General features: G+C 45.6%; 1 protein-coding gene across 3 annotated transcripts in view; it reads right to left on the reverse strand.

The window, feature by feature from the left end:
- Positions 1-11,447, reverse strand: part of AZIN1 (antizyme inhibitor 1) — a 60,549-nt gene extending 49,102 nt beyond the window's left edge. For 2 of the 3 annotated variants that reach the window (XM_067537341.1, XM_067537343.1), the window contains exons 1-2: positions 11,170-11,447; positions 4,230-4,367 (exon numbers count right to left, since the gene is read on the reverse strand). The gene's annotated coding sequence lies outside the window, so the exon portion shown is untranslated. The remainder of the gene's footprint in view (positions 1-4,229; positions 4,368-11,169) is intronic. The other variant, XM_067537342.1, reaches the window with a different exon arrangement.
- Between the last annotated feature and the right edge of the window lie 519 nt (positions 11,448-11,966).

Raw genomic sequence — 11,966 nt, forward strand, 5'->3', positions numbered from 1 at the left:
GTTACACCTGTTTCAAGGAGAAGAACTTACTGCAACCTAATAAACCAAATTTGGTTTAAAAACAGGTTGTGTGGATACAAAGCAATTTAAGGCAAACTACAGATACTCTGATTTAACATCCCCATGTAGACAAGGCTTAGACTGTAGGTGGAATTCTTGCATTTTCCAAGTTGCCCCATAGCATAAACCCACAGAGGACCACAGTGGTAGTACTCATGCTCCAGAAAACACCCAATTCCCCAGCAGCCGCAAAACGTCTGGCTTGTATCAGTTTCACTCTATTACTCTCACAAAAGCAATCCACAAACAAACAGTGTTAAACTAGCCATGCTTGGGTGCATTTTCACTCTTGGGATTCTATGGTACAACACCAGCAGAGTAATTTTTGAGCATGAAGGAAGAAAGTAGGGAAAGGGAGAAGAGAAGAAACTCAGAAATAACCCTTTCCCACACGAAGGCTGGTGGGGCTAGGGAAGATTTCCTCTTACAAAGGAAGATTTAATTTAAGCACAAGATATTTGAGTTTTAAATAACCTTTTAAAAACTTCCTTTCAGCTTCCCTCAAGTTTGCTAGCTCATCTGGGTTCACTAAAGATGCTACAGGAGTTGTAGCACAGGAACCAGCAAACGGAGCTGAGAACAGACGAGTCTGAGTGGATATTGTTGGAGGAGAAGGGAGGCAAGCCCTGTTCCTTAGGGAGCACTGAGAGTTCCGGAGCATGTATGTTAGAAAACAAACTAGCAAGCAGTTTCCAAAGTCTGGTAGGGGGCATTGCGAGAGAAGCAGAACCTTTGGTCACATCTGAACCTTGATTAGGGGGTGGAGTTTCCCGAATCAGCAGGCCTACAAAGATAGCCAGCTGTGGCCAGTCAATGCCACAGGAGCCAGCAAAAGGACCTGAAAATATGGGAGCTTGAGTGGGAGTTTGGGGGAGGGTTATTTTTTCTTCTCCCTCTTGATAGGGGCTTAGGAGGGAAGGCTATGACAGCTACAGAAGCAGCAGAGGTAGCAACCCAAAGAATGGAAGAGACAATGAAGATGACTGGATGTGGAAGCTGAGGGAGGGTATCTGAAAGATGCTTTGTTTGTATGAAGTAGCACCTGAATCGTCTGATGGAAGAGAAGATCCAAGGGTTGGAGCTGCAGCTAGAAACTATGGTGATGGTGGAGAGAGATAAGGCTGAAGGGAAAACTCAAGACTTGCAGATGCATACTGAACCACAGAACTGAGGATAGACTGCTGGATGGGGAGAGTGGCAAGTGAAAGCATGTGACTACAAGAACAAGGCAGAGGAAAAGACTGGCTAACGCAGGAGAAATAGAGCCAAGAATGGTTTGCTGAGTTGGAAAATGAAGGGGAGAGGCAGGCAGCAACAGGCAATTAGAGAGCAAAGAGGAAGAGCAGAGCAGCTAGTCCTACAAGAGGGGAACAGGCAATAGAGATACCCAGAGTTCAGAGTCCCCAGGCGGATAGATGATGACTCACAGAAGATTGCAAGTGAGAACAGAAGACGAGACTTACAGCCAGAAAAAACAGAAGGGGGAAGGTTGAGAATTGCATCCACACCAGGAAGTGGCAGGTCTATTGTGAGGTGCTTATATATAATAGTAATGGGGGGCCATATAAGTACATGAGATAGACCTTATAAATTTAATCAAGTGCACTCAGTTGTTCACATGCACTATTTAATCTAAGAAATATCCATTGAAAGGCTTTAGTGAAATAGGAGTTGTAAAATAGTGCACAGACTCAGATTCTAAGGTTGCATTTTTAAAAGATTATAAAATGGTTTGGATGAAAGCTGCAGTCTGAGTGGCAGAAGAAACTTTGAACACATGTAATTTTCTCCCATGAAGTCACGTCAGGACTATAAAGCTTCTTCACCAACAAGATTACTGTAAAAGCCAAGCACTTTTAAAAATTATTCATATGAAAATTTAAGATTTAAATTGAATAATCCTTAATTTTAAATGATCTTATAAACTGTGGTCCATGGGGACAGAGAAGGCAAGAGCTTTAAAATTCAGACTGCTTTGAACCATTATTTCTTCCACCTGATACAGGGGAGGCTGGCTAAAAGTTAAATGGCTTCCCCACTGCCCACTAATTCCCTTCTTCATCTCTCCATTCAGCTGGATCTGGCAGCAAACAAAGCAGAATTTCTAAAGTAGCCCAAACCACATTTGCTAGCCTAGATATGCTGTTCGGCAGGAGCAGGGCTTGAAAGAGCAAGACAGAGCTAAACAAGAGAATGGGATCACAGGTTTCAAAGGGAAACAGCTCAAGCAGTTCCTCCTTTGCCACTATCAGCCGGAAGAGAAGGAAGAAAAATGGGAGGGAAGTAAGTTTAATGGGACTATAAACACATCCTCAGACATATGCAGATTTTTATGAGAGTCTGTATGAAACAGATTAATAATTATGCTTCAATGCTTAACCATTTTATAAGTGGAACAAACTCCCAAGGTGCACATTAATCAGCTAATTTAAGCACAACCAAAAATTGTAACTCAAAGGAAGGAGCTCAGTTAAAAAAGTTTGAAAACCACTCAGGGTGCAGGGCAGGAGGTAGCTAAGAGCGTGTCAGGAGGGGTGAAGCTCAGGGTACAATTCTTCTGATGCTGCAGTGACTTTTTCCTATAATTTTAAATGTATTTCCTTTACCCCCTGTTGCTGTGAAAGACCTATGTGACAAGGGGAAGTAATCATATACAAATGCAGTCAAACTCACAAAGTGAACTGAAAACTGAAAAGAAACATCTTTCGTTACAGTAATCGTAGGTGTTATCTGCAAAAGAGCAAGCAAGAGATTTTCAGGCAGTTTTCAATTTGAGAAGCTTTCTCTCAGAAGGTGAGCATAAAAGTAGGAATATTTAGATTAACTCAAATAATTTTCTTGTAATCTTGAAGGAGAATAATCCTGACAAAATGAAGTTACAAGTCATGATCAGTCAAGATTTTTCTCTAACCTCTCTCACCTAAGTGTTTTCAAATGTAGGACTCCATCTATATTAGATACCAAAGTGACTGGTATTTTTAAGGTATCTTATTTAACTCTGAGGAGAGATTTCAAAAGCACTTGAGTGTTCCTACATCACTTGGGTGCTTTTGGAAATCGCATCCTGAAGTTTTATACAAGAGTTATACAGCAATTAGCAGATGAACCAACATAGCATATTACTTTGAGCCAAACTGAGGGGGGAAAAATAAAAGCTACCATGTATAGAATATCAAACCAGTTTAACTTTTAGGGTTACACTCATGCAAACAATAAGACTCATGAAAGTCATCTTAAGCAATTGTTTTACAGTATTACACAAAAGGGGACTATACAAGTGCAAAATACAGAGCAAGATCTTGTAAGTTAAAGGAGTTCATTGGGAAAAAAACCAAATTGATTAAAAAGTGACTGGTGTGAGTTTTGGATTTCCAAGAAATTAGGTTTTTCAACCTTTAAGAAAATTACAGTAATTAAAACCTGAACATTTAGTCACTAATGTACTTCTCATTATTTAATCTGAAGTCTAATGGAATTGGAAGATCTGGTATGGACATTCATTATCAGATAGCAAAATGTTTACTTTCTTTCATAGCCTATCACTCCAATTTTAAGTCAGTTTATAATTTGTACATAATGTCTGCCCAGCATAGAATTCAAGATTCTACTCTAAATGAATTATAACTATTTGTGGAAGTTAGCAAGGTCATTAGCAAATAATACAGACAGGCACTTGGGGAGGCACACCCTTGAAGGGCAGTATTCATACTGACTGTTTACAATAGCAGATTTATAAAACATTGAAAACATACAGCACTGTGCCAAACATTATGATTCTCTATTCTAAATAGCTATGATCTCCAACTTAGCACAGTAGAATCACAATTGGTGAACAGACTGGAAGTGAACATAGTGTTTTATTTTAAAATTTGTAATGTGTATCTGTGATTCAGGGAAGTATTTAAGCATCTGATTTCAATGGGACTTAAACCCATGCTTACATGCCCTTCCTGAATAGGGAGAGACTTCAGCACAAGTTTAAATGCTTTCCTGATTCAGAGCCCAAGATTCCATTCATGTGCCCACCTATTAAAACTCTTTTAACAAAGTAAATTAAATATATATCAAGGTATCCTGAGCTATAAAAGAGAACAGATGTGTCCTACACATTTCTCCAACTTGTTTCCTTGTTTACACCCCTCCTCTACATAGCTGTAAAAAAGACTTACATGGACAAGTTAGGAGATGGAACCCTACTATCATCAGCTAGGTTCCCAAGGTGGCTCGGCGTTGAAGTCGAACTGTTCTCTATAAAGCACTTCTCCTAGACCTTCTGGATAGTTGTAAACCTGATCAGAGAGTTTGCCCTGGAGGAAAAATACATAGATAAAATTAATAATTTAGGAGCAAACACAAAACTTTATTTTCAAATATGGAACTTGTGTGTTCTTAACTGCAATTTTAAGATAAGACTGATTTTTCTTATTATAATAATCTACAATAATTTATAGACCATGTTTTTCAAAGGTGAGTGCACACAGAGATGAGCATAAGCAAGTCAAGTTATAGTCAGTGACATGTTTAACTATCAATAGATGTATGTTATCCACTTGTGAACTCTTGACATTTATGCTTCCCTAGAATCTCCTCTCCCCTACTGTTTTCACTACAGGCATCTCCCACAATCCTCAGAAGAGCCCCTTCCCTCCAGAGATGCTGTAAAGGAGCACAGGAGGTCAGAATTATGTGGGATGAGAAAAATTGGGCTATAAGCAGTGGCTACGAGGACAAAACGCAGCAGTCCGGGGGATGTGGGAGATGGTGGAAAGTACACGAAGAGAATTAAGATGGTGTATGGGGATGTGGGAATAACATAAGAGGGTATGGGACTGTAATGGGCGTAAAGTGGTACACGTGGAATTTAACAGTCAGAGGAGATTAGAGTCAAAAGTGATGCAAAAAGCATCACTGTTATGATGGCCCACCTATGGTGAACTACAAGTTTGTAACAACAGATCTTCTTTGAAGAGTTTCCCATAGTCCATGGGCCTGAAGTTCCTCTGAAGAACTTCCCAAGGTTCATGGACCACATTTAATTAATCCAAGTAGAGATGCTGACTGTACCACAAGATCCCTCAGAGTGGAATACATACTCCCCCAATTCCTACGTAGCTCCAAGCAGATCCCACCCAGAAGTGGATACATATCTTCCAGGCCCTTCTACAGTGCTCCCACTTCCTCCCTCCTTCCCCCCCACCGAACAGGGAATGGTTGGGGATGTATTCTGGGGGCAGAGACAGGGGCCTTGAGCTATAGGGAGGGCAGAGTCTGTGCATCAATAAACTGGCATTTTAATTGGCCCTTGAAGGACAAGGATGTAAAATACAGATCCAAAAGTCAAGATAAAGTCTTGTCTACACAGGGATAGCCAAGAAAATTAATCCAAATTAATTAAAGATGTGAATTCAAAGTGTTTTAGTTAAACTGCATTAAACTCTGCGTGAACACATTCATTCTGAATTAAAATGTCCCTAGTTTGATTTAGTTTAATTCACTTTGGAAGTGAAAGGCCACTTTAATTCTGAGTAACAGCATCCACACAGGAATTTAATGCATCTTAACTAATACAGTTCAAATGTACACCTTTAATTAATTTGCATTAATTTTCTTGGCTGTCCCTGTGTAGACAATCCCTTAGATGTTAAAATATGGGATCTATACATGAGTTTAATTACAACAGTCATTTCAAAAAATGTTGTAATAAGTCACAGTGGAATTTAAACCAGCCCTGCTGTCACAAACTGAATTCTTCACAGGTACAAATGTAAGAGTGAACTGTCACACTTTAAAGTAACTGAAATAACGAATGTAAGCACACTGGTCATCTGGAAACATGGATATGCTGAGGCTGAAAAATGTGGTAATCCATGGTATAAAACAGAGTATTAATATTTAATAAAAATAAATTTACATTGGCTTAAAAAGTTGAATACATAGGGGCTACCAAAAATGGCTCTCTAATAGCAATCTAAACTAGCCTGTTACAGATCCTTTATCACCTAATGGTCTTTTAAATTATAGTAGTCAAGCAAACTGTTTATATATGCATTGGCAAGGATAAGTGAACAAATACAGAAGAATTATGCTAGTTCACACTCCATAATTTGTACTCCAAACATATCATCTTTCCTTCCGTCTCAGCAAAGACATAACAGAAATGCTGCAGTGCAATCTCATTAATAAAATGTCATTACTTTTACAGTACACATTATAGAACATGTATTAATAGTTATAAATATTAAAACTGAACTACACTTGTTAAAAATAAATTGGGATTCATTACTTCTAGCTGACTGAAAGTTAGTGTGTTCAGTTAACTTCAATTTTTCCATTACAATTCTTTAATTTAAAAAGTTAAGCCAATAAAAATTAGTTAGACTATTGGCATAAGACATATTTGTTTTAAAATCAAGTGCTAATTTCACAAAAGCAAAATGTTTAAATATCTACACTATTTTCTGATGCTGTACAAAAAAAGTGAACACATCTGTATGCTGCTTTCAAACTGAGAACACTTTTACAGCAAGCCAAGTCTCTTAAAAACAGGTGTTGCAAGCGGAAAAAATGACCTTTCCTGCAGTACATAAAAGGCCACGCTACAAGCAAACAATCTGCAGTACAGTTAAAATAAATTTCCCTACATGCAGCAAGGAGAGCAGGAGAGCCAGTTTCCTTGGAGCAGGAATGAAGACTGACAATTCTCCCTCGTGATAATTAATTATGCTGTGTTGTGTTTTAGCTGAATTCACTGGAATTTTAATTAACACTTAACACTTTAAGTCTTACACAATCAGGATTTTTTTTGCTTCTTCAGTGATCTAGTCTAATCTATAGAAAGTACAATTTCATTTGCCTCGTGTGTGTATTTAACTATCAAATATTCATATAGGATAGAACAGCATGAATGAAGTCTGACTTTTGAAAGAATTTTATTCTAAAATGTAAAGAATTTAACTAAATGAAAATGTTCAGTTTTCCAGATCGAAGTAAGACAATGCTAAAATGTAAAACAGGGTTGCCACATGTCCCTAATTCATCTGGACAGTGCAGATTTTAAAGGAACTGCCTCATGTTTTGATTGAAAGTCTCAAAGGTGGAAATAAAAATTATTCTTTACCAGAAGAGCAAGTTTTCAGACGAGGAAATTAAAAAAAAAAAAAAAAAAGTCTAGTAGTTGTACTTTGCCTTATAACACTTATAATATCATCCACTGTCCATATCAACTTCCAAACAAGAAAAGCACAAGACACTGAACAAACATATTGAGGCCCAAACCCTAAAATACAGAATGGTATAACTCTCACGGGTTTACATGATTCAGCACACTTAGCAGAGGCATCAGGAAGTGCATGGGCCATGGACACTGAACTATCCCTGTTGTCCCTAGATCTCTTCAAGATTAGTTTTGAAGTAGGCTGGTAGGACAATATGTGCGGGAAGCTTGCCCTCCTTGCTACCCTGCAAATGAGGGCTTCTGTTGCCAGAGCTATCCATCTGACCCTTCACCAGTACTAAATCTACAATTACTTTTAAACTGAAGTGTATGGTTTATGCAAATTAACTCATTACATTATTTTCATTCAATATTCACATGACTAACTGTCCCTAATTTTTCCCCAGAAGGTGACAATCTAAATCCTCTCCATGGTAAGAATGATATGTTTATTAAATGCAATATGCACAACAGCATCGAGCCCACTAAGGAAAATGCTCGAGACTGAAAACTAGCCAAGATACCAGTCTTTTAATTTTACAGCGCAGGCTGGGGCGGCCAGAGGTGCAGCTTCACACTGTAGCTCAGTTTATCTAATATAGAAGGCCCCCAAGGAGAAACATTTTACATTACTATGTTACTACCAAATTCTGTCAGAATTTGCCACGATCCCCTCCTCCGGGCTTGAGTTCAGTGCTGCCTGCCTCCCGCTGGGGGATGGGGAGAGAAGGCGGGCAGAAGTCTGCGCCTGCTGGAGCGCTGCTTCGGAGAGAATCGCTGTTCAATGTATACGAGGCAAAGGGAGCAGGGAGGGGGCGTCCACTCGCTGCAGCCTGAGACACATGGGGTGGGGGGGGATGCAGTGTCGCAAGCAGCGGCGACGGCAGCAGCATTGTTCACATGGTGACAGGAAGGAAAGAACTAGACTGGACCAGTCCAGACTGGAACAAACAAACCCCTCCTTCCTTTCCACCACCATTATTCACGACAAAACCAACCTGCTGAAAAAACGTTGCTGTCTTTCACATTCACCAAGGGAAGAACAGCAAGCAAGGGCATGATCTCCAGAGCGGGCAACCCTTACAAACGGGGGGTGGGGGGGAGAGACGATTTGGGGCAACACTGCTCACTCACATATGAGCATGCAGTGTGAAAATCAGTCCCGGCTCCGAGTAAGGGCCCCGAGAAAGGAAAGCCAGAGCTAATCCATTTCACAATTGTTATACAGCCGCTTGCCCACAGCTACCGACACAACGCAGCTGTATTCCACTGGGGCTACCCAGCCAGCCAAGTCGTGCTCAGCCACCGCTGCGCACAGGGTCTGAAACGCAGCAAGCCTGGAATCGCTGTAACAGTACATTTGCTTCCATGTGCTGTCACTTCTGGGTTGTGCAGGATGTTGCACAGCAGAAGATACATATCAAAAAGGCTTGAAAGAGGTTTTTAAGTCTTGTTTTCCTTTCTCATTACCCGCAATTTGGATCCACCCTTACTGCAGTTACCTATTTGTTCTAACTCCTGAGTCAACCAAGCTTATGTTTTGTATGGATGGCACAGTGACAGCTAGCGAGAACACCAGTCTTCCCAACCCTGTTGCCTCATACACATGTGCATGCACACTTGCAAACACACTGGAGTACCCATCAGGTCACCTCTGCATGTATAAAAAGCACTACAGCTGCCTCACCACCTCCTTTGCATGCTCACCCCCAACTTCAGAGCCATGCATCTGGCTCCTCTATCTGCCAGCATCCCTTTCTAACGAAGCAGGTGGTGAGACCATGACACAAACACACTCCAGCTGACACCACTGACAGCCAGACCCCCTTTGTACACATTCTATCAACAGCTGAACAGTGACTCAATCCTCTTTCATACACTTTCCAGACCACCACCATGACTAAGGAGGACATAACCAATCAGACCAAAAGGACTCCCAAGGCAGCCAAAACAGCGAAACTGGGACTTAACCAAGAGACTTCCCGAAGAACTGGTGGGCAACAACAACCCCATTACTGTTAGCCTGACAGACTGGCAGAGGGGAGGGGAGAATGTGTGTCCTTAATGTAACAAGGGAAGGAGAGATTGTGTCTGAGGATGAGGGTGACTACTAAACAGGACAGGGGAGTAGGGGAACAGCTGGTACATCAGCCTTAAGTCATTGTGCCCATACCTTCCCAAGACATTAAGGTCCCCAGGGAGAGGGCTAGAGTAGGCCACTTGTGCAATATCAACCCCATACTACTCCTGCTGCTGCCACCTGATCTTCACCCATGCCCCCATCATGAACCCCAGCAACAAAGACACAGCATAAAGATCTCACTGGGGGTTACCAACTGCCAGCACCCACATGGCTCAAGTAATGGGGATAGGAAAAGAGATGTGTGACACCACAACAACAGAACCCGGATGGAGAGTCAGTTACACAGACACACAACATGGCCTCTGAGAAACAAGAGAGGAGACGTCTCTGCCATACTACAAACACCCTCTTCTGCTCCCTGGCCCTTCTCTCCCGTCTAGCTAGGCCTGCCTTCTTTACTGACCCACAATCCCTGTTACAAAGCTATTTCCCCAGGTCCCCCAAAATGGCCTTCTGGGAGTCAGTTTACTAGAGAAAGAGAATCAGTGAAGACCCACATGGAAAGGAAACACTCCTGAGTCAGGGCAGCGGTGACAAGGGGAAGTGATGGTGAAAACAGCTCCTGCTACAAGGACTGTTCCTGGAGTCGAGGGGAATCTCCTCTCACTGTTATTAACCAGCCAGCTCAAGAGACTCCCCCACCCACCATAAAAAGGGCATCGAGCAATGCAGAAGCAGCGGGAGGAGGAGTCTGCTATCACTGCTAACTGACTGACCCACTTCAGAGAGACACAACCACTCAACCCCCTCCACAGGAATCCGCCATGTTAGAGCAGCTGCTGAGCCCCCCCACCCGCCTTACATAGTCACATTTGGGTCTGTGGCTAATCTCCCCTCGCCCCACTGAACTGATACATCAGTCAGCAGCAAACCCCAGACCCGCTCTGTCTCTCTCTCTCACATATACACACCCGGCTGTCCGCCATGTTCAAGGAGCAGCTGCTGAGCCCCCGCCACACACACATTCCCTTGCTAAATGTGCAACAGCACCTCACTTCTGCCCCCCCCCCCCCCGCGCTCAGTGAGGACACGCCAGCGCCGCATCCAGCGGCAGAGATCCGCAGCAGTGTATACGGAGGGGAGAGGGGGCTTGTCTGTGACTCATCCCCTTCTTCCCGTCTATCACTGCCGGGAAGGGGGTGCTGCTGCCTGCGGCTCCCTTGCTCCCCCCAGCCCTGCACTGCTGCCAAGGACCTGCAGCTCACGCCTCCCTCTGCCGCTACTCGGGGAGGGTGAAGGTCTGCGGATCCTTCCTGAGGATGGAAGCGGTGCTTGGATCCCCCTGCCCCCTCATGTGGGGAAGGGGACAAACATCCTCCGCTGCTTCTAGGGGGCTGGAGTCTGCGAAGCCCTCGCAGCCCAGACCCTAGGAACTTTCCCCTCCCCAGCCTGGAGAGCTGGGACCAAAGCCCCGCGCCGAGCCCGGCTGTCGCCGCGCCTCCCCCCCGCCAGCCCAGCCCTTGAGAGGGGGAAGGCGCCTGCATCGCAGCTGCCAGCGTTAGAGGCGCAGGGGGTCCCAGAGTCTCTGCCTCGCCCCAGCCCCCAGGGGCTTGGGGCTCTTCCCCCCAGTGGCCACGCTGATAAGGGGTGTACCAGCGTTACGGGTGCCCTCACCCTGCCCGGCACGGCAATGCGCACACAGCGCCGGGGGGAGGCCTGCCCACGCCACGGCCGTGCCCCCACCCCACGCGCAGTGTCCCGTCCCGGGGGTGGTGGGGTCTCCCTCCGCCCTGCCCCCAGCCCGGGTACTCACGTGGGACAACGGCCCGAAAGATTTGGTAAATCGTCTTCGCTTTTTAGGCGGAATTTTTAAAGAGGGATGTGGGAACCTACAGCAGAAATACAGGCGGCGGCAGCGGCGCCCTCCAGGGCCATAGGCTGCGGGGGCGGCCGGTGGGGGGAGCGCAGGGCAGCGCTGGGACGGCGGGGCACGGGCGCGGAGAGACAGACGGGCAGGCCGGGAGCGAGAGGGGAGCGAGCCGGGCAGAGCGGGGCGGCGGCGGCGGCCAGAAGGACACACACACAGCGACACCGAGCGGGCAGGAAAGAAGAGGAGGGGGCGCCGCCGCTCGGCACTTATAGGGGGAGCGGGCGGGGCGGCGCCACGCGTCACAAGCATGGGGAGAGGGTGGCGCCTACAGCCGGCGACGCGCCCGCCCGCCCGCCCGCCAACGCGGTCCGCTTGCCCTCCGACCTCCCCAGCATTGCAGCAGAGCGAAGAAGCGACGCGCACGGGTGGCACGCTGAGGCAGGCTGGGGTGCATGCGCTGGGAGAGCTGGCGGAGCCGGCCCCTGCCCCTGCCCCTGCCCCTGCCCTTTGCCTGCTGGCCGGCCTCCTGTCCCCTTTGCCCAGTGCCGCTGGGCGAGGCAGCGAGCGCGCCCAGCCAACGGGTGGGAAACACGTAGCCCAGCCCCGGAGGCGCTGGAGCCGCAGCTCGGCTGGGTCCCTGCAGCCGCGGCCCTCCCTGAGGGCTCTGCAGTAACGTGAGCCGGGTCCTTGGGCAGCAGGGGCGGCCCCAGGCTCAGAGGTGCGGAGGCGGCTGGGGACCG

This window comes from Emydura macquarii, unplaced genomic scaffold (assembly GCF_026122565.2).
Source record: "Emydura macquarii macquarii isolate MOO-44397 ecotype Brisbane River unplaced genomic scaffold, CSIRO-AGI_Emac_v2 contig_383, whole genome shotgun sequence".
In the NCBI taxonomy this organism is placed as follows: Eukaryota; Metazoa; Chordata; order Testudines; family Chelidae; genus Emydura; species Emydura macquarii.